The sequence below is a fragment of the Chiloscyllium plagiosum genome, chromosome 30, assembly GCF_004010195.1.
Source record: "Chiloscyllium plagiosum isolate BGI_BamShark_2017 chromosome 30, ASM401019v2, whole genome shotgun sequence".
In the NCBI taxonomy this organism is placed as follows: Eukaryota; Metazoa; Chordata; class Chondrichthyes; order Orectolobiformes; family Hemiscylliidae; genus Chiloscyllium; species Chiloscyllium plagiosum.
Window position 1 is genome coordinate 22,580,972 of NC_057739.1, and position 21,566 is coordinate 22,602,537.

Here is a 21,566-nt window from a genome sequence, read left to right on the forward strand (position 1 = left end):
TTGTTTCAGATTTGCCCAACTCCTATGCCCTTGTTGTACAACGCGATTGGGACCAAGAGAAAATAAATACCAATGTGGGGACCTCTCGTTTCCCCTTTGCATTATACGAAACCTATAATTTTGTTTACTTTTGCGGAGCGGATGAAGGTAAGTCGATTTCAATCACTACGTAAATGGAGAGAAAAACCTTAAGCTAACATTTACCATTAAGAACGGGACAAAGAACACAAGGACTAAAAAACCGTTAGTGGGACTGAATTCCAAAACCGCACAGCGCGAGCTACCCCAATACCCGCCGGCCGGCTCTCGATATCACGTGGTACTGCCCGCGGATTGGTCAGATCTGTGCGTGACGTTCATAGCCGGCGGCGGGCGGTTGTGGCGGCCATTTTCCGTTTCCGGAGTGGGTTCGCTACCAAACTGTTTGTGTCGGCCATTTTCCCCTGAATGGTCAGCCTTCAAACTCGGGACCGTAAGAGCATGTCTAATTTCTGCAGTTGTCGCTGTTGTTTGTTGGGACATTTATATCTGACCAAGGAGCGTTCTCCGCCTTCGTGAGAGCGGTGGCTTGCCGCTTTGGTAATAGGGGCATTTGATTTGGGCTCTCTGCGGTCTCATGGTTGGCCAGCGCCCCCCATGTCTCTCTATACCGTCTCCTCCTCATCCGCGCCATCCCCACCTTTGGTGTAATTCTGGGATCGTTGCTAATTGAAGCAGCCCCCCAGATCTGGGACGACGGTATACGTAGGGTAGGATGAAGGGAGCCAGCGCTTTTCCTGTACAGACTTTCATATAGCTGGACTCTGTGTCTTTATTTATCTGCACGGGAGGGTTCGTGAACTCGATGCAAGTATTGTCGATCTCGGGGGGGAAAACCTGTGGCTCACTGTAATTCTACTACCACACCAGCTTCATCCTCAATACCCGGGAACATTGATTGCGTTCCAGCTGCCAAGAGTTCAAAGCCACAAGAACTACATCGCCTGCGTGCAGATGAGGTAATACGAGGGCTCACACTTATTTGCATTGTTTACTACAACAAAGGATCGGTATGTTGCATTCAATGTGCAATATGATGTTGAGAACGTGGCCTAATTGCTACACATGCTACTCCGGGCTGTGTGCATGTGATCTAATTTTGATATTCCCTAGAATGAGTGTATGCTGATTATTAACAGGATCGTTATGCTAAATATGAATTTATATGGTTAAATCTCATGAATATTTTTTAGAATGGTTAGTTAAGATGCCTTTTTGAATGGTTGGAAACCCAGACGTGAAGAGAGACCTTTTAATGGATTATTGTTTAGTATTTTATGTGTAATTGTCATGGACATTATCGTGTGGAATATTGCAGGAGTTGCCGAGTTAGGAATAAGATCCAGTTATGTTTTTGGGAAGGGGCTAAATGTGAATTTGCCGTGTGTTCACTCTTATTGATGTTTGTTTGGTGTTGAGGCTCCAGTCATTCGGTTTTCCTAAATGCCTTGAAGGAAATATTTTCCTGTTTTTAATTAATATGACATTGCAACATTAAAAAAACAAAACATTTGCCTTGATGCAGTATTGTAATAGTTGGTGTAAGTTTCAAATAGTAACCTTTTGCTCTGATAATCTAGTTTGGTTTTCCCACAAATATACAAATAGTGACGAAAGTAATTTTTATATGACTTATTTATCTGGTGATTTTACTTTTACTTTCCTGCGGACTGTGGGTATTAGTAAGCCCACTTCATACTGGTAATAATGAACCTTTCCAACTGCAGATGGCATCACTGTCAGCCTAAGTTTTGTGTGTGTAATTTCAGCATGAATCTCTAGGAAATGAACCAAAAAACCTAATGATTTATTGTATATTCTTCAGTTCAGGGACATTGAGGCCAATTATAGCACCAAAATTTGGATAGGTTGCTTTACGTGGCCTCAGGATTTAACATGAAACCTTCTATTAGTATGGCTGTGTTACATTTGACTAAATTTAGCTTAGTGAGTCAGAACATTACAATGATTGTATTGTAATACTGTTTTATTATAACTATATTGATTTGAATGACTTAATATCTGAAATTAGATACAATAGATAAAACTACAGAATTCTCAAATTACAAAATATTCACCAAACTACTAACAAAAATGGTAATAAATATCTGGTGAATTCGAAAATTATCGAGCAACTGTTTTGGAATGTTGGATATGTCATTTGTTCAGCTGGCATAACTGCAAAAGTTAGTTTGGTGAAGTAATAAAGAACAAGACTGTTGGAATGGTCTTCATGGTTTCCAGTTTTCATGAGAAATCAGTGAAATTATGGAATATGATTTTAATGACTTTAATACCTTTTAATAAATGAGGTTTTTACAGAAATTCAATGGCTCTAGTTGCAAATAGATTGATAGAGGAATAATTTGTGTAATCTAACAGTGTGGGTACATCAATCTGAATAATTGAAGTTGGAAACAGAAGGTGCTGGAAATACTCAGGTCAGTCTCTACTCATTGGAGTTTGCAAGAATGAAGGGTGATTTCATTGAAAAATGTAGGATTCTTAAGGGACTTGACAGGATAAAAGCTGAAGGGATGTTTCCCCTCATGGGAGAGTGTGGGACAAGAGTGCATAGTCTCAGAATAAAGAGGTGCCAATTTAAGAGAGAGATGAAGAATTTCTTATACGGGTTGAGTGTCCTTGGAACTCCTTGCCACTGAGAGTTGTAGGGGCACAGTTCTTTTGTATATTAGACTTTGACATAGATTCTTCTTGCTCAGTAGAGGAATCAAGGGTGATGAGAAGAGGGCAGGAATGTAGACATCAGAAATGGTGGAACAGCCATGATTCTATTGAATGGCATGGTGGCTCATTGGTTAGTGCTGCTGCCTCAACTCCAGGTACCCACATTCGTTTCCAGCCTCTGGTCACTGTCTGTGTGGAGTATGCACATTATCCCCATGTCTGCATAGGTTTCCTCCGGATGCTCCAGTTTCCTCCCACAGACAAAAATGTGCAGGTTAGGTGGATTGACCATGCTAAATTGTTTGTAGTATCCAGGGATGTGTAGATTAGCAATGGGAAATGCAGTATTTCAGGGATAGGATAAGGTCTGGGTGGGATGCTCTTTGGACAGTCTGTGTGGACTTCTTGGGCTGAATGGCCTGTTTCCACACTGTCGGGATTCTGTTCTATTCACTCTTTAAAACCCCTCTGATTTAGATGATACAAATGCAGAGAAATATAGGGTAAGCTATCCATGAGAAAATTATTTCAGAAGATGGCTACATGTATGGTGTACAGCATCACAAGGAAAATCTGGTTTAATGTAAATATTAGAGAGGATACATGCTACACAGTACTTACAAAATAATTTGCAAGTGACTCTACTGTTGTGGAATAAGTCATTACTGATTTGCTTAGCATATAGTACATTATTTTACAAAAAGTTAATTTATGCTGGGCATTTACTAAAAGGTAATTTGAGTGAAAACATTTCAATGTTTCTGAAATTTGTGATTACAAGTCACATAGCAGCGTCCCAGTTAAGTCTTATTCGTTATTCTCATAACTTTTTCATTAGTTATTTCAATATTACTTAGAGAATATCTCTAGCACCAGTTTGCAGGAGTTTGCTTTCCCAATTAAATTTTTATGCTTTATCTATTTGCATCTTCGGTGCTATTAATTTTGTAATTTAAATTGTTCCAGCTTCCAGTGCCACACCCAACTTTGTAAAATTTTCAAATTGGTCAATTGTATTGCAGTTCTGAATCCAAGTCAAAGTTGTCCATCTCAGATCCTTGGAGTACTCCAGGCAAAACTTGAGTCTTCCAGGTAAAAGTGTATCTGAAGAGCACTGTAATAATTATATTGAGACTCAAGTGATGAAGATTAAATAACTTGGGCACTATTCTGCAGAATTTAGAATCCTTTCTGGGATTGTTTATAAAAATAGATCAGAGACACATTTGCCTAATACAAAGCAACTATTTTTAAAGCATATTTTTAGGAAAAGCCGCAAGCAGGAAAACATTTTTTCAAAACATCTGTCAAGTTTACAGAATGGCTCAGTTTGGAACAGGTATGATCTTTCAAATTTACAGTAAGCTACTGTGTTTTGTTTGATTTGGGGATTCTGATGAACACTAAAATTGTCTCAAGTTAGTAAATTGTCCAAGAGGTTGTACGTATTTGTAAATGTAAGAAGGTTTCTTTTTTTTTGTCTCAAGTAATAGTGTGTAATGAAGAGATTCCAGGAGCTATGGGTATGGGTTAATGTATGTAAGTTTCTTGTGCCATCACCGCTTTAAATTGATGCGTTTAATAAGCTGTATGAATCACTAGCAGCAGGGCCACAGGTTAAAGAGATGATTGGCTAATCTTAAACTTCTGGGATCTTGGAACCATGCCAAGGGGAAAGAAAATACTTTGGGATATTCTGGAGTTCGTTTGCTTTTGGAACAGGGTGAAATTGTAAAATTTTCCCTTAGGTGGGATGTATTTTTAAGATGTACTGAGATATTGAGTTGTACTTGTAACCCACTGTTCTGAAAAAAGAATCAGGCATTGCAGAAACCGGTCATACATCTTCAAGGGCATTTTCCTATTATAATCTTTTGTTGACAAATGAGATTGTGTATGAAATTTTTGAGCAATTGCAATATTAATGCATCTTAGAAAGTAAACCACCTGATGAAGTTAATAAAATTTCTAATTTGACTCATTTTCTATCTACCCCTCAAAAAGTTAATTTTAAAAATAAACAAAAAATGCTGGAGAAGCTCAGTAGGTCAGGCAGTATCTGTAGAGAGAGAAGCATAGTTAAAACTTTCAAGTCCAGTGACCCTTCATTAGAACACTCAAGATTTGCACGTGTACATACATACAGACACAAAAACAACATGGTATTTTAGACGGCTAAAAATACTAGAAAGCAGTCAGTGGTCCCTCTCCTCAGGGTTTACTGAGATGATGCTTTTGCTGGTCAGAACACTGGTTGAACGATCACTGTGCTAAGACTTAGAACAAATCCTAGCAATTCCAAATTAGGCATCCATAAGGTACGGTGGATCACCAGCAGCACCAGAATTGTGTTGAACTCTTAAAAGTGGTTAAAAATGATGGAAGCAATCGGAACTGATGGAGAGTTAAAAGAATGCTTGCAGCTTTGTGTTGAGAACTGACTGCTACAATTGACAATATTCAGTGAAATTGCATGTCATTTAACTGTGTACAGGGTGAGAAGAGGCCTCCACCATTGCTGAAAGGTGAGAAATGTATCAAAATAGGTCAGAAGGTGAAACTAGTCAGATTTGCAGATGTAAACGTTCAACAAAAGATGTAGGTATTAATAGAATGAATAAAACAATGAAAATTTATGGAATTAAAATTAATATGATGACCAGTGTTCTGAAGAACGGTAGAGATGGGTAGTGAAAATACAGAGGTCACATTTCAAATATTTGAGAAACATCTTGTCACCACATAGTTATTGTCATAAAGGAAACCAAACTAGAATTGAAAGTGAAAGACTGAAGTCTCCTAAAATTTAAGAATTACTCAACTATGAATGATTAAAAATCTTAAAGAATAGCTATGATTATGTTTTGGAGTGCTTCGTACATGATTACGAATCTAAATGTTAGGAAAAGCAGACACAAAGACTGGAAAGTTGCCTAGTGTGTTCTTGGAGAAGGATAAAGCCAGTCTATTAGAGGAAAGGTAGTTACCAAGAAAAGGTAACATGGTTGGATTGGCTATATTTACAGGCATGAAAATGTACTGAAAGAGGTGATTGCAGGAAAGTTAGAGGGATGTAGGCAAAGTGGAGAAGAGAGAATTGGGGGACCATGATTGGATGGTTGCTTGACCACGCACAGAGAGACATATCAACAGGAGTAGACTGAAGTCAGGAAATACATGTCCGTAATATTTCATTCTGAATGAATCCGGTACAAGTTATCTATCTTCCAAAACTGATGGAGAGCAGGTGTCAAAGTAAGAGTTAAGGCAGAGGACCAGGCATGATTTTGGAAACGGTGGAGGATACTCAAGGGCTCACGTCATTCCTGCTATTCCTTTAAATGTTTTTATTGTCTGTCCTTGAAGAAGTTGTTTAAAAGTTGAGTTCTATGGTTTATGTATTTAGCTGAATTGAAAAATATGGCACTGGAAAAATGCAGCAGGTCAGGCAGCATCTGAGGAGCAGGAGAATCGATGTTTCGGGCATAAGCCCTTCAGGAATGATTTATTCCCGAAATGTTGACTCTTCTGCTCCTTGGATGCTGCCTGACTTGCTGTGCTTTTCCAGCACCACACTTTTTGACACATCTCCAGCATCTGCATTTCTCACTTTCTCCTTGTCTAATTTAGCTACCATTTTTTGTTTGCTGTAAAAAAAGGATGTATAAAACATGCGTTTTGAGTCGTTGTCATATTGAGAAGTAGTTGGACAAGATAGATTTGATGTAAGATGGGGAGCAGTGGAAGAACAGGATGGAAAACAAAATTTGGCATCTTTTGATAAAAAGAATAGGTGCATTCTGGGGTTAAGTTTAAATGAATAATCCATGCTGCAATAAAGTTCAAAGTTTTTGCGAGAAAATCTTGATCTTTTATAAAGCTAATTGGGATTGGAAAAGGACAACAGGTTGCGTCTCTGCCTGTGGAAAGAAAACATGGCTGTTCTTTCTGCATATGGAAAGTCCTCGCTTGAAAGTTGTTGTTTTATTGCTGAAAATCACAACTTTAAGTGAAATGACTCCAAGTGAAGCATTAATTCCAGTGGTAATTAATATTAAAACTGGAGTTAGATTTCAGAGGGGTTTCATTAGTGAGCAAAAAAAACCATAAAATATTATGCCTGTACCTTGTAAATTGAAACACAGTACTTTAAATAGCTAAATTCCCACATTGAAAATTAAATAGCTATTAAAATAAATTTAGAAGTAGAAGAAAAATGTAATTTTCTATTTCTGGCACCTGCTGATGGATCCTGGGATACTGCTTCATGATGGGCTTCATGATGCCTGCTGGCAGCTTTTTATGGGGACGTGGTTCTCCTCCTTCGTGGACACTGGTCTGCTTGCGCTGTTATTTGATAGTGCTGTACCTTTGGTTGTCTATATGGTCCTTGGTCTTACTCTTACCTCCTGGATGACCAGGTTTTGGTCGTGGTTTCAGCTGCAAGTGTGGCATAAAACCAGTGTGGCAATCTGGAGAAGTTGCTTGATTTTGTCTGTGCTAGAGGGCGAGGTGAAAGTGAGGACTGCAGATGCTGGAGATCAGAGTCGAAAAGTGTGGTGCTGAAAAAGCACAGCAGATCAGGCAGCATCTGAGGAGCAGGGGATTTGCGTTTCGGCTTATGTTCTTTGGATGCTGCCTGACCTGGTGTGCATTTCCAGCGCCACACATTTCGGCTATGCTGGAGGACTAACTCATTCGGTTTGGTAGGGAAACTAATGTGCCAGGGAAGGTCCTGGTTGCTATGAAGGTCTGAGATGGGATGGCAAGGCAAATATTTGAGTTATGCTGTGAGCAGTTTTGGTCCCTTTTTTATTTACGAAACTATATTACTTCATTGGAGGCAGTTCAGAGAAGGTTCACTTGGATGATTCCCAGTAGGAAGGGACTGCCTTATGAGCAAAGATTAAACAGATGGGACTCTGTTCATTGGAATTTAGAAGAACGTTAGGAGACCTTGTTAAAAAAATATAGGATTGTTAAGAGGTTTGACGGGGTGAATGCTGAAAGAATGTTTCCCCTTAGTGAAGTTGTCTAGGACCAGAGGGCATAGTCTCAGAATTAAGCGGTGCCAATTTAAGACTGCGATGAGGAGGAATTTCATCTCTCAGATAATTGAGAGTATTTTTAGACAATAGGTGCAGGAGTAGGCCATTCAGCCCTTCGAGCCTGCACCGCCATTCAACATGATCATGGCTGATCATTCCTAATCAGTATCCTGTTCCTGCCTTATCTCCATAACCCTTGATTCCACTATCTTTGAGAGCTCTATCCAACTCTTTCTTAAATGAATCCAGAGACTGGGCCTCCACTGCCCTCTGGGTACTCCTTGATGCTGAGAGCTGTGGGTCTACAGTCCTTTTGTTTAAGGCAAGGATAGATTGAATCTTGGTCAGTAGGGGATTTGAGGGTTATGGGGAAAGAACAGGAAAGAGGACCTGTGGAGTATCCAAACAGCCATGATCCTGTTGAATGGTAATCAGGCTTAAGGAGCCAAATGACTTACACCTGTTTCTATTTCTTATGGTTATTGACCAGCAGCAGGCAATAAAGTTTATAAAAGCACGACTGCAGTTAGGCGATAGTGTGGGAAAATAGAGAGAAAAAAAATAAAGTTTATAGATGGGGGGCTTCATGGTGCAGAACTCTGGCAATGGTGTGGTACAGGCAGAGGCCACAAGTTGGAAGCCAGGCCAGGGGGAGGGTCTCATGCCAGTGAGCTAGGTTTAGCTGCAGTAAGTTAGGTACAGTAAAAGACATTAAAATAAATCCTGTGATGCTCAACAACATATACCAGCATTTACGGGAGGCAATATCAGATAAGGACTTCTCAGTGTCTGCTGTTTAAAGATATCATGTATATTTGAGCTTGGCTGAATACAAATAAACAAATTCATTGTAAATCATAAACTAATTTCAGAAACTAAATCTACTGCATGATATTTGCCGAATTGCTTTTTAAGACCGTAAGACATAGGAGTGGAAGGAAGTAAGGCCATTCGGCCCATTGAGTCCTCTCTGCCATTCAGTCGTGGCTGATGGGCATTTCAACGCCACTTATTCGCACTCTCCCTGTATCCCTTAATTCCTTGCAAGATTAAGAATTTATCCATCTCTGCCTTGAAGACATTTTAACATCTCTGCCTTCTGTCAGACAGCCAATTGTCAATCCATACCAATAGCTCACTTCGAACACAATGGGCCCTCACCTTACTCAGCAGCCTCCCATGAGGCACCTTATCAAAGCCTTTTAGAAGTCTACGTAGATAACATCTACTGGGTTTCCCTGGTCTATCTAACTTGTTACCTATTCAAAGAATTCTAACAGATTTGTCAGACACAACCTCCCCTTATTAAATTCATTTTGTTCTGTTTCGTTGAACTTCAGAATCCAGTGGGTTTTATTTGTTTGAAAATTCAATATACATCTTTGCCACAGCCCAGATAATTGCTGGAGATACTCATAGTCATATAGAAACAGACCCTTCAGTCCAAATTGTCCACACACAGATGACGTTTCCTAAACTAAACTAGTCCTGTTGTCTGCATTTGGCCCATATCCCTTTAAAGCTTTTCCAATCATGTACCTGTCCAGAATATTTTTAAATTTTGTAACTGTACCTGCATCTACCACTTCCTTTGGTAGTTCATTCTGTACGCACCACCTGTGTGGAAAAGGTTGCTCTAAGGCTACTTTTAAATCTTTCCCCTCTCTCCTTAAACCCATACCCTCTAGTTCTGAATTTCCCTATAGAAGGGCAAACATGTTTTGCTATTCACCTTATCTATGCCCCTCTTGATTTTATAAATCTCCTCTGGTAGTATTATATGTGAGAGAAAAAACAAGAGTTAACATTCCAAGTCTATAAACCCTTCAGATTTCCAGCATCTACAGTTGTTTGTTTTATTTCATTCTTCCATATATTTGTTTGTCTTTATGGGCAATTGCACTTTTGAAAAGGGCTGTTCTAAATTTTATGGGCCTTACACTTTTGACTGCCATTGATTTCCAAATTTAGTTTGAGAAATGAATCCCTGTGGTAGCATCAGCTGGCAGATAACGGTGTGGATTTGCCATTACGAGTGACAAAGTTCAGCTCATTTAATATGGTTGAACTTATTATTTTAAATGTTTCCTGCAAAGCATTTGCATCAAAGCTTTGAAACCCTGGAATAATAACTTTGCTCCTGAGAAGGCCTTTCAAAACTTTATTTCAATCTTCCTTAAGCCTGGAACTGAGACCAGCAGTATCGGGAAGAAGGAGGAGAAATATGCTTGCAGATATTAACGTATATATTGCAGCAGAATACAAGATAATGTCATCTTTACTGCTTTTGTCCTTTCTGGGACTTGTGCAACTTCAGTTTGAGTGAAACTATCCATTAAGCAGGGCAAAGGGGGCTGAAGGTTAATCTCTTTTTCTTATCCTTTGCCATTTGTGATGTGATAGAAGTGTGCAAGATGGTGGTTGTAAATTAAATAATTTCACTCTCTGCTCCTACTTCCTCAGTGTATGGTCAATGCATCTATCATATGACATACCATACCATAGTATATCAGTATGCAGTATATTGTATACTCTAAAATAGCCTCTTGCACAACTTACCCCAGAGAAACTGTATATCTGGCAGTTGTCTCATACCCCCCTCCGTTGAAGCAAAATGCTCAGAGAGTCAGTCTAGGTTTACCTCCTTGATCTTTATTCTGGACCCTAGAGGGAGAGAGAACGATCGCCCATATGCACAAGGACAAGAGTTCAGTCTTCTCTGGAACAGCAGTTTCTCAAAGAATTAATATAGTCATTTTACAGGACGGAGCATCCAGGTAAGGCAGCGTACATATTGTTTGGGTGACCGTTACAATCAGCGAGTATCAATAGTCAAGATTAAGGTATCTGCTAAAAGAGACCTAAAGGGCAACTTTTTCACGCAGAGGATGGTACGTGTATGGAATGAGCTGCCACAGGATGTGGTGGAGGCTGGTTCAATTGCAACATTTAAAAGGCATTTGGATGGGTTTATGAATAGGAAGGGTTTGGAGGGATATGGGCCGGGTGCTGGCAGGTGGGACTAGATTGGGTTGGGATATCTGGTCGGCATGGACGGGTTGAACCGAAGGATCTGTTTCCATGCTGTACACCTCTATGACTCTATGCTGTTACACAATGAATAACTGACTTCACATAATTAATACTTTTCACCTTGTTAAACTGACCTCACATTTTGAATGCTTGCAATATTATTAAATGGCTCTACATAATTAATGCCTTTCCACCTTGTTAACCCATTACCACTGCCTCCAGCACCCCATTGCTAAGTGTAAGTTCTTATCTGATCTGAGTCATGCTCAGCTGAACCTCTTGTTTCACAAACTGAGAACTTAACACTTTCCCTGCCCTGCCAATGGCATTATCAGCTTTCATAAGACTGACAGCCAGTATTTCAGCAAGTTATTGATACACAACATGCAGTGATTGTAACAACAAAAATTACTAGTCTGTTAAAGTAATTAAGAGTTTGAAGAATCATCTGGTGTGGGGAAAAAAAAATTCACAAGGTAAGTTCTTACACTTACAGTCCATAGTGACCACTCCATCCCCTCCAAGTCAAGTGGAAATGAGCTAGTTCTCCAAAATCTCTTTTAGTAAATTCCAACTTGAAAACAAAATTCAGTTTGGCCTTGCACACCACTCCACGGAGTACTCTGAATTCTTGGATAAGGCTTCTTCACAAAACTTACAAGACTTTTGACCTCAGTGCTGCAACTGCAGGCAAGGTGAATGCAGCATTCGTTGCTGCTTCTGTTCCTGCTCTGCTGTTAAATGTAACATAGCCAACTGGCTGTTTTGCTGTTGGCTTGATCAGCGAACCTTCATAGCCCTTAAATGATCGAAAGACAAGGTAAAGCTCACGTGGTTTAATGTCTGTAGGAAGGCCACTGACAAAAATGCGTCCTGACCTCCTCTTCATGTTGTTAACTTCTTCACTTTTCATGACTGGGGAGCTGATTTGAATCGGTTGGATCGGGTTGTGGAGGGTTGCGTGGTGGTCCAAAGGCATACTTTACCTGTGAATGGAGGAACTCTAGAGACGATGTTAGCTGCTGAAAATATCTTTGCATTTCCCCTCATTCCTTCCTTGCCAAGGTGGTTATCAGTATGAAGACAGTCACCCATTTAACTACACAATTGTCTGCCTGTTTCAACATTCTCAGTCGTCTTGAAGTCTGTTATTCTGTTCACTATTTATGACATTATCAAGTTTTTTATACAATCCATAAACTTTTAAATTGTACCGTCCAAACAATTCAGTTAATTATAAACAACAATCAATGGTCCTAAAATCAGACCGAGTACCCCAAATTATTTTCCTTTAACAAATTGAGACTTGGCTAATGTCAAAGCTGCCAGGCAAAGTATTTCAAAAGTCTGGAACAGCAAGAGAACAACAAAATGTTTTCTGGGCCTTTGCAATTGAAGAGGCAGTTTCAGTTCAGATTTAAATCTCAAATATTCATGGGAAACCACTGCTGAATATTTTAAAATATTTTCTCCCATTGAAACTTCCCAAATAAAACAGTTGAAATTACAGTGGCAATTTTGGTAGAGATCAACCTTCTTTGAATTTGCGATATGAAGGGGGCCAATGAAGTCTTAATAATAATTAACAATATTTAAACAGCTCAACCTCCAGTTCTGATAATCTCTATAATCCTTTCAAAACATCAAACTCAAAATGCGCTTTTTGTTTGTGAACACTCTGCATTTAAAATCACAACATCAAAGATATTTTAATACAGTACTGTCATCTGGCTAAAGCATGACCACTGATCCAACTGATTTTTTTAAAACAGGCAGTGGAGAATTTCAAACAAATCAGGGCTCAAGGCACTCAATCACCTTGATTTAAGGTTACAAGTTTGATAATTTTAAAAAGGACATAATGTTATACAATTTCAGTGTAAGAACAAAATTTACCCCATTACATAACCCACAAAACACATTGTATTGAGATCCTGATTCAAATAAGGCAAAACAGTTATTATAAGGATTTTCAGAACCAGTATTTTAACAACCAAAGTTTTTAACATCAAACACTCTCAGCATAGCACAATTTACATTGAAACTTTCCTTTTTCAACCCAAGTATTAGTACAATCTTAATTTCAGCATTTCTTTTTTTGCTTCCTCTCACTGAAATTACACTTATAAGAAGAGAAAGTCATCGCAGCGGAACACGTGGCACCGCAATCCAAACCACTTTCTTCCTCCAGAAAAGAAGACTCGCATTTTGCCACTAGGGCACTTTAACTCCTTTCTCACCTTACTCCTCACAGGGCTTGAACCCCACTTAAACATAGAACTCAATTCCCACTTAAACACAGAAAACCCGAATACCAAATAAACACCGAGAGCTTGAACCTCAGCACAGTGCGGAGGACTTGAACCTCAAATCAATCCATCCAGTAGACTCAAACCCCAGTACCGCGCAGAGGACCCGAACCTCAATTAAACCCATCCCAGGGGACTCGAACCTCAATGCTAACCCACCCCAGGGGATTTCAACTCCAGTGTCGCGCAGAGGACTCGAACCACAGTTACACCCACCCCAGGGGACTTGAACCCAGTACTGCTCAAAGGACTCTAACCTTATACCCTATACACATTCTCACAGCATGTGAAAGATACCGCTGATATTACTTGAAAAATAGTCTTGCCACCAGGATTGCTTTCATTGTTGATTGAAATGTTTATGGTGTTGCACTTTATGGGAAATTCTGTATGGAATTTTCGATCATGTTCACTAAAATATCTCATTATTTCTGGGTGACTTATTATGTTTGAGAGATATAAGGTATATAATTACAGACCTTTTTTATTTTGTACCCTTTTATGATTTAAATACTCATCAGTGGTATTCTTGTTGAATGTACAGTTTGAGTTGTCTTATCATAGTTTAATTTAGCAAGACTTCAAGGCTCTTGTATAAATCATATTTGAAATAGAAGGTTCCAAAACTCTCATCATTACTAAGGGTAAGATTGGGGTCTAGTTGGATTTGCTGTTCTATGACTGTATCTTTATAAGCTTGACTTTGCTCCATTTTATGAACAATGATGAGAATAATTTCATCCACTCTGGATTGGGCCTTTCAATTAGTATGTTTTGTTATTCGGCCTTCAGAGTTGGAGCTGTGATTCGAATGGGGACATTGATTGCAAGTGTACAGTCATCAGGGGTTTTGTGTATCCCTGCCCTTCCAAATAGTATTTATTAATGTTAAAATACAAAAATGTACTATTCTTCTTGAGCAGTTGATATTTGTGTGTCAGTTTTCTCCCCAGTTGTTCTGTAGTAACGCTACTGGGTCCATGGATCCTTTTAATCACATGAATTTTGATAGTGTTGGTCCACTTTGGGTGAATATTTGCATCAAGGCGCGCTGGGATCAGTTGGGAGTGAGAGCTCCCAGAGGTAGCTAAGGCTGTGGTCACAGCACATATACAGAGGAACCTCGATTATCCAAACAAGATGGGCTGGCACTATTTCGTTCGGATAACTGATTATTCGGTTAATTGATTTCCTCTGAGGTTTGGAGTTTTCTGTGAAGTCTACTCCCTGTTCAGGAGATGAGGCAGCAGCACACTGCGCGTGAGCCTCCAACCACCGCTCGCCCCCACCCCACTCCCTGCCAGTCTCCAAACCTTGCCCACCTCCCAACCCTGCCAACCCAAAACCCATCCGCTCCCAATCAGCCCCTCTGGCCACCCCCTGCCTGCTCCCAATCCTGCCCCCAATCCTGTCCACTCCCCTGCCTGGCCCCACCCAACCATGATAGGTTCCACCTTAGCCCTGTACAGGGCTAATTTTGGAGTGATTATCTGGGGAAGGGAGGGGGGGGTTAGGGTACACCCATGTGTAGAACTCCATGGAAAGTGTTGGGGGGGAGGAGAAAGAGAGAGGGCGGGAGGTCAGTCATTTAGAGACGGTGTCTGGACTGTCCAGGACTGTTCTCGGCGGCATTTCAGTGAGCGGAGTTCGTTTTTAATCATTGTACCTGTAAACAAAAGACACAATCCGAGTTGAAACAGCTCTTTGACGTAATGTTTCTATCGGGACCTCGAGATCACCTTTGGATAATCTGATATTCGGATAATAGAGGTTCTTCTGTACCTAAAAAAAACAGGCTGTATTGTGCTGGGACTATGATAACTGACTGAACACTGGTTTAGTGTTGAATTTTGGATCTTTCTCACGTCAATGATCAGCAAGCTTTCACTTATAGTTTTCCCACCTTTTTTGTTCAACTTGATTTGCTAATTTTCAGTATTAGAACATCTTTGTCTATTGTGAACAGTAAGTGTCACTTGTGGTTACTCAATTCCCGTTCAAGCTGTCAATGTTTTTAGTTGTTTTTACAAAAGGATCAGTTTTCACGCTATTTGGCTCTTTGTAGGCAAACTATAAATGGCTATTTTTGGCAATTTAAATTTGTGCTGCAGTGTAGAGTCCATGTCATCTTGCCAAGCACAAAGGCAGTACTGCATGAATTCACATGTTCAGTATGTCACCTGCTGAAAGATTCATAATAATCAGGTTTATGATTGGGCGATTGCTTTCTAATTAAATAATTTAAATTCCATTTTTATTGCTTGGGATTCCAGTATCTTTAGGAATATTTTATAATCAAACATCATGCTTTGGTTCACTTTTCATAAAAAATGCAAATCGCTAGCCATGACCATATTTTTTGTAGTTTTGCGAGAGTAAGCACTACTTCAGTTTTGTCAAATCTGAAATAGATTGTCTGAATGACTACCATTTTAGATTTTTCCAATTGGGAAGTTGATTAGAAATTTTGGTAGATACCTGTACAGAATGTGAATGGCTTCATGACTTGTGTTTAATTGCATAGAATTCAAATTTATTGATTGGCTAGAAAAGTTGTAAAAATTTAAAATTCCACCTGGGTGTATTGCGAAAACAAAGATTCACAGTAATGAAGAAATTCTTCAATATTTATTCAGCAAGTTGTCATGAAGATTTCAGTAGATACTGATGACAGGCATTTGAAATACTGTATGAAAAGCAGTATGTTACATTTAGTTCATGAGTTTTCCCTTCGAAATTGGTGTCTGGTGGGTTTGAGCTAGAATGAAGAACTGACGGTGACTGATGTTTTACTGTTTGGACCAATTAAGATAATAAAGGAAGACATTAATTGGGTTTTCTAAACTTGCTTTTCTCATTCAGTTGTTCTGTCTCTGAAAGATCTGACATCTATATCCATTGCTTCTAGTCAATACTGAATCTGGTTGCAGTGATTTGTTTGCTGAATTTTATGTAAGATATTCAATCTATATTGAAAGTAATCTCTTACCTCTATCCCTTACATAGTGAAAGATATTCTCCCTGTGCTGTGTTGGACTCCAGTACTATTAGTTATCTTTAGTAAACCTTTAGTATTTTAGACGGTTGATCTATCTTTTTCTTGAAATGTTATTTTAGTAAAGAGCACAGATGTGACACGTTACTTGGGTGATTGTTTAATGTCTTACTTGTCTTAGAAAATAATGAATAATTGGCGCCCTTTTAAATGGAAAGTAGTAAGCTGCGTTATAGTAACATTTTATATCAATAAAGTTGATTCTATTTCAGATCCTTTATCTTAACCAATTCCTGATTAATATAATCTGTTTCTACTGGTTTCTATTGATAATATCTTGTTAATAAATCTAATACATATCTATTTTTATGGAAATTCAATTATTATATTTTTATTAAAGTTGGTGAGTGTAGTTCACAACACTGACCTATTATAAATGGTATATACAGTTAAATTTTAATTACTGCAGCATAGGGAAGGAACAGTTGGCCATGATAGTTAGCAATATTGAGAACCTATTGCTTTTGAATACAGTTGATACTGCTGTAACAAGTGTTTTTTTCAACACAAATTGGCTATAACACAATTGAAGAATTTAGACCATTATTTGTCGAATGCGAGCTGTCCTTACCTGTATTGGCTATAATATAATTCTGGTCCCATTGGAACTATTTCGTTATTAAAGGAACTGACTGTATATTCCTGATGATCTGAATAAGCTTTTGCTATGGAATATTTGCTGATGATGTACCATCAAACTCCAGAATGCTTTCTATTTGTCTGTGAAATAAACTTCTACTTGTCTGCAATCCTGCTGCTGGATTGGTATCTGGAGGTGACAGCAAACCTAGCCCTTCATTGGGTGAAAGCTGTACTCTAATAATTTCTTTTTGTTTTGTCTGTGGTCTTTAAATTATTCTTTACTTACTTTTCCCTCTTGAAATTAAGTGGTGATGTGTATTCTCCAAATTCTAAGTGTGAACTCTAATTTCAACATAATCCACAGCAATCTCATAAAGCTTGGAAAGAAAGCAGGATTCTCGCTCACTCGCGCGCGCGCGCTCTCTCTCTCTCTCTCTCTCCGCTCCTCCCCCTCTCCTCATCTCTCCTCTCCTTTTGTTGCTCCTCCCCCTCTCCTCTCAAGGAAGAAAGAAAGGGAAAGGAAATGAGTTAGTTATAAATTGCTTAAAAATCAAAAACATTGGTATTGTTATTGTCTTTTGTGTATTTAACATCCAATGAGTTGGTGTCCCATGACATTTTGTTGCTAGTGTGGTAGAATTCCTTTTCGTAGAAACTTGGGTGCAGGTGAATTGCAGTTAGGTGCAGCTATATCATTCTCATAGGCTGGGAAATTCACTTTTCAGGTGAAATACAGAATTCTTTCCAGAAATGAGACTTCAAATGAGGTTGAGACTGCAGGGAAATTATTTAGCTGAGTTTGCAACTGTTTTTCTGTTAACTACAGATGTGAAAATCAGACTGAGAAAAGAAGTCAAAGCTGTACAATTAAAGTTATTGTTTTGTAGCAGACAGCTGTGATGATAATGCCATCTCAGACAGTAGGGAGAGTTATTGAAACTCATTTTTCACTTACAACTAGCTTGCATTGACATCTCTTCTGCGGTGTATTGGCTTAATTGGAATGTCTATACAGCCCAAGGAGTTTAACATTCCTGAAGGATTATGTAAGGTTTTGTTCCCTGGTTACTGCTGATCAGAATTTTCCAGAAATTCTGGTCAGTTGACATCATGTGATCAGCCATATTGCGTCCAATGGAGTGTTCATTTTTTTTAAAAAAGTTGGAATGTATTTGGGAAATTGACTTAGTATTTCTTCTTCCCTTCTGGGTATAATGCTTATTACTATATTTTGTTTTGGTAAACTATTGTATTTTCCACAGTAAGTATGGTGAAACATCTAAAGCATAAGTGACAATTGAAGGTTGTGATGAGAGTTGTCATCCATGTATATTTGTGGAACCTGAAAGTTGGGAAGCAGTCTGGAAGCCTTGGGCTTAGACCACATCATAACCCCAGAATGAAACCACAAAACAAACATCAATTCCCACCACTGTACTAAGGACTCTAAATGTTTTTGTCCTGAATGTAAATGTACTCATTTGATAGCCCCTTGAGTTGATCAAAGCTCAGGATTCTCCAAATTATTCCGACACCAAATAATAATACAGGTCACTTAAAGAGAATCTTACTATGCCAATCTATTATTTTGCTTTACTGTAATTTAAAATGCATTGTGTTTACAGAGTAAATGTATTTTAAAATTCAGGTATTGATCACCTCTTTTGAAATTGTTTCATAAGCTGAACTTTTCACGCAAGTAAAATGTATGGAATGTGCAATCTTATTTAGATTTCACCAAGGACTCTTCCTTTTATGTTCAAGTGATCAGAATTCTTCATTGAGATTTCAATTTTTGGCCACAGTATAATTCAGAAAAATAAGGCAGATTCAACTGAAGAGGAATGGTCAATTTTTGTTTATTACAAAATTATTTTGGGGAGTAGCCCAATGATGGACACTGAACAACTGTGATTATGGCAAAAATTATAGCTCTTTGGAGCATTGGTGCAGATTTGATGGGATAAATGGCCTCGTCCTGTACTGTGGGGATTCTATGACTATTTCTTTTGATGAAGTTAAAATTATGAAGAATCACAATTGATATTAGGAACTTTTGAATGCGCAAACTTGGAAACTACTTTGCTTGAAAGAGTAGGGAATCTTAAACAGAGCATGGAAATAAACAAATGTGAAATATTGTTCAGGAAATAGTTTTCATATGTGTCACTGATGAAAAATAATATCAAATTGTGCATTTAAATTGAACTGCATACTCTTGCATTTTTAAGTATAAATTTATTAAAAATTAACTCGTGTAGTATTTCAGTCTCATTTCTGGTTCTAAAGCAGTAAAAGGTTGTTTTATCGTTTTCTTAGAAATTCTTCTGTTTTGAATGGTGTCAAAAATTCAATGGCTTTAGACTGTAACTGGCCTAATCATGTATTTGGAGGAAGCCTTAAATTCATATGAAGTAGATGCCTTGAGCTCGGGTGGCAATAGTTGTTATACTCAGTTTTTGGGTTAAACAGGAGGATTCCATGACTGCAATCCAGGATGTGCATGTGTAATGATATTGTTAGGTTCTTTTCCTGAGGTTTCACATATGAGATGCAATTTGCATGCACCAACTTCTGCAAACAGTTAAAGTTTGTTAAAGCCTGTACAAGCTAGGTGACCCCCTTTGACCTTCCTTGCAGGCATGCGAAGTTGAGTCAAAAGAGGCTCCGAGAAAAGGAAACATCACCTTTATACAGGTCAGTTGGTAATGCTCATAGGTACTCTGGCCACTCCCCCTCCATAACCACATGTTACCCCAGGTGCAATGGTAGGATGAGGTCAGCCTCAGAGATAATGTGAATGCCCTAATCCTGGGGAATCATTATACAAACAATTTCCTGACCATGATTCCCCAAGACAATGTGGGTGTGATATGCTTCACTATAGCGGGATGATCACACAAATGAATTTGATTGGCTGGGGGATGGCTATGAAAGCATTTCTGAATGGAAGGGACTGAATGAGAGTTTAATTTGATGATAACAGTAGAATAGTAGTAATTGGCCAACCAAACGAAGTGGGGGTCATCCATATTCATGCATGAATGCACCCCCACTGACTTGCAAAATGTTCAGCTTCTGGAGAAAGATAGTACAGTTTAACCCTTCAACATTACATTAATGTCCAGAGAGAGAGTACTATTTTAATCTTTTAACATTACAATATCTGTTAAGAATACAATTGGGCTGTTTGTGAAATTGAGTTTGAATTGTTTGCCAGTGCATATAGGCTATCAGCTTAATCACTTGTATATGATATAGGAAATTGCCAGGTACTGGTGTCAAAAGATCAGTGCCTATAAGAAAATGAGAAAGTGAAAATTGGGATAAAATGAAGGGAAGCCAAAAAATATAGGAACATAATCATTTCATCTTTTGATTAGATTAGATTACTTACAGCGTCGAAACAGGCCCTTCGGCCCAACGAGTCCACCGACCCTCCGAAGAGCAACCCACCCAGACCCATTCCCCTACATTTACCCCTTCAGCTAACACTACGGGCAATTTAGCATGGGCAATTCACCTAACCTGCACATTTTTGGACTGTGGGAGGAAACCGGAGCACCCAGAGGAAACCCACGTAGACACTGGGAGAATGTGCAAACTCCACACAGACAGTTGCCTGAGGTGGGAATTGAACCCAGGTCTCTGGCGCTGTGAGGCAGCAGTGCTAACCACTGTGCCACCATGCCACCCACAAAACATCTTATTGAAGCCTTGACTGTTAATTTTATAAATTTGTGTAGAGACAGAGGCTGTTCATTGTACGATTGAGTATGTATAGAGAGGCGTTTATTGATGCTGTGGATGGGTTGTAGGTACATTTTGATTTGTTCACACAGTGAAACATTGCTCAAACTGAGTAAAGATTGCCTTTCCGGCGTCCTACGTTTTCAACTAGCTCTCAGGAGAAGAGTGAACTGATTGATTTTTTTTTCCCCCTTTTTTATTCACTTTAAACTTTTTATGTCAAGAATATGGTTGGTTCTTTTTGGTATGCCTCAGCTGAGCTAGTACTTTACTAGATATGTTTTAACAAAATGTCCGTTGTTAAACTAATTTTCAAGCTGCTAAACACAGCTATAATGAGTGCACAGAAAGGTTTGTGTGCTTTGCTCCAAGAACAGGTATGTTGCTTAATGTGTATGCCCTGTAATGAAATATTCTATGGTGAGTTAGTCATTATAAATTGTTGCCAAAGTCTTCGCCGAGGAACAGCTATTAGATTTTTTTTAATACCAGATTTTTTTAAAACAGAAATTGTTAATTACAGTACGAATAGCATGTGATTGCACAGCATGGTTTGACAGACACATTAAAGCGTCAACAGCTTAAAGGCTTTATGTGCTACAGTAAAGCAAGATAATTTCCCTGCATATTCTAAATCTCGCAGATAATTTTGGCAGACTACAAGGCCTTTCTGTAATTAACTTAGAATTAGTCTTGAGATATTAATATTTCTTGAAAATTCAATATCCTTGTCTGATAGCACCATAATATGAAATTATGGCATTTGGTAACCTTGAGTTTAAAATTGAACTTTCCTTCACAATTAGTTCATTTTCTATAATGCTTTGAGCTGTAAAAGTGAAATCATCCTCTTTATTACTTTGTGTTGCCTTGAGCATTAAAATTCAATTTCCTGCTTTATAGTCAAAGGAGATTTTCTTGTGATGAAGGGAGTGGAAGAAAAACTTTGAAAAATTTGAAATCTAACTTGAATTGGAGAAAATTGAATCAGTGTTTTTGCTGTTACAAAATTTTAATTTCTGAAAGATAGCAGATTCTCAACATTGCAAATTAAACTATAAT

The 21,566-nt window shown here is 38.6% G+C and overlaps 1 protein-coding gene and 1 long non-coding RNA gene across 11 annotated transcripts in view; one reads left to right on the top strand and one right to left on the bottom strand.

Moving 5' to 3' along the window:
- The first annotated feature begins 347 nt into the window (after positions 1–347).
- znf618 (zinc finger protein 618) overlaps positions 348–21,566 on the top strand; it is a 119,484-nt gene continuing 98,265 nt past the window's right edge. For all 10 annotated transcript variants that reach the window (XM_043720053.1, XM_043720054.1, XM_043720055.1 and 7 more), the window contains exon 1: positions 348–998. The gene's annotated coding sequence lies outside the window, so the exon portion shown is untranslated. The remainder of the gene's footprint in view (positions 999–21,566) is intronic.
- LOC122564807 lies at positions 11,025–13,400 on the bottom strand. Its single transcript, XR_006316012.1, has 3 exons — positions 13,375–13,400; positions 12,255–12,256; positions 11,025–11,124 (listed from the first exon to the last, which is right to left on the bottom strand). It is a non-coding gene; the product is annotated as an uncharacterized LOC122564807 (long non-coding RNA).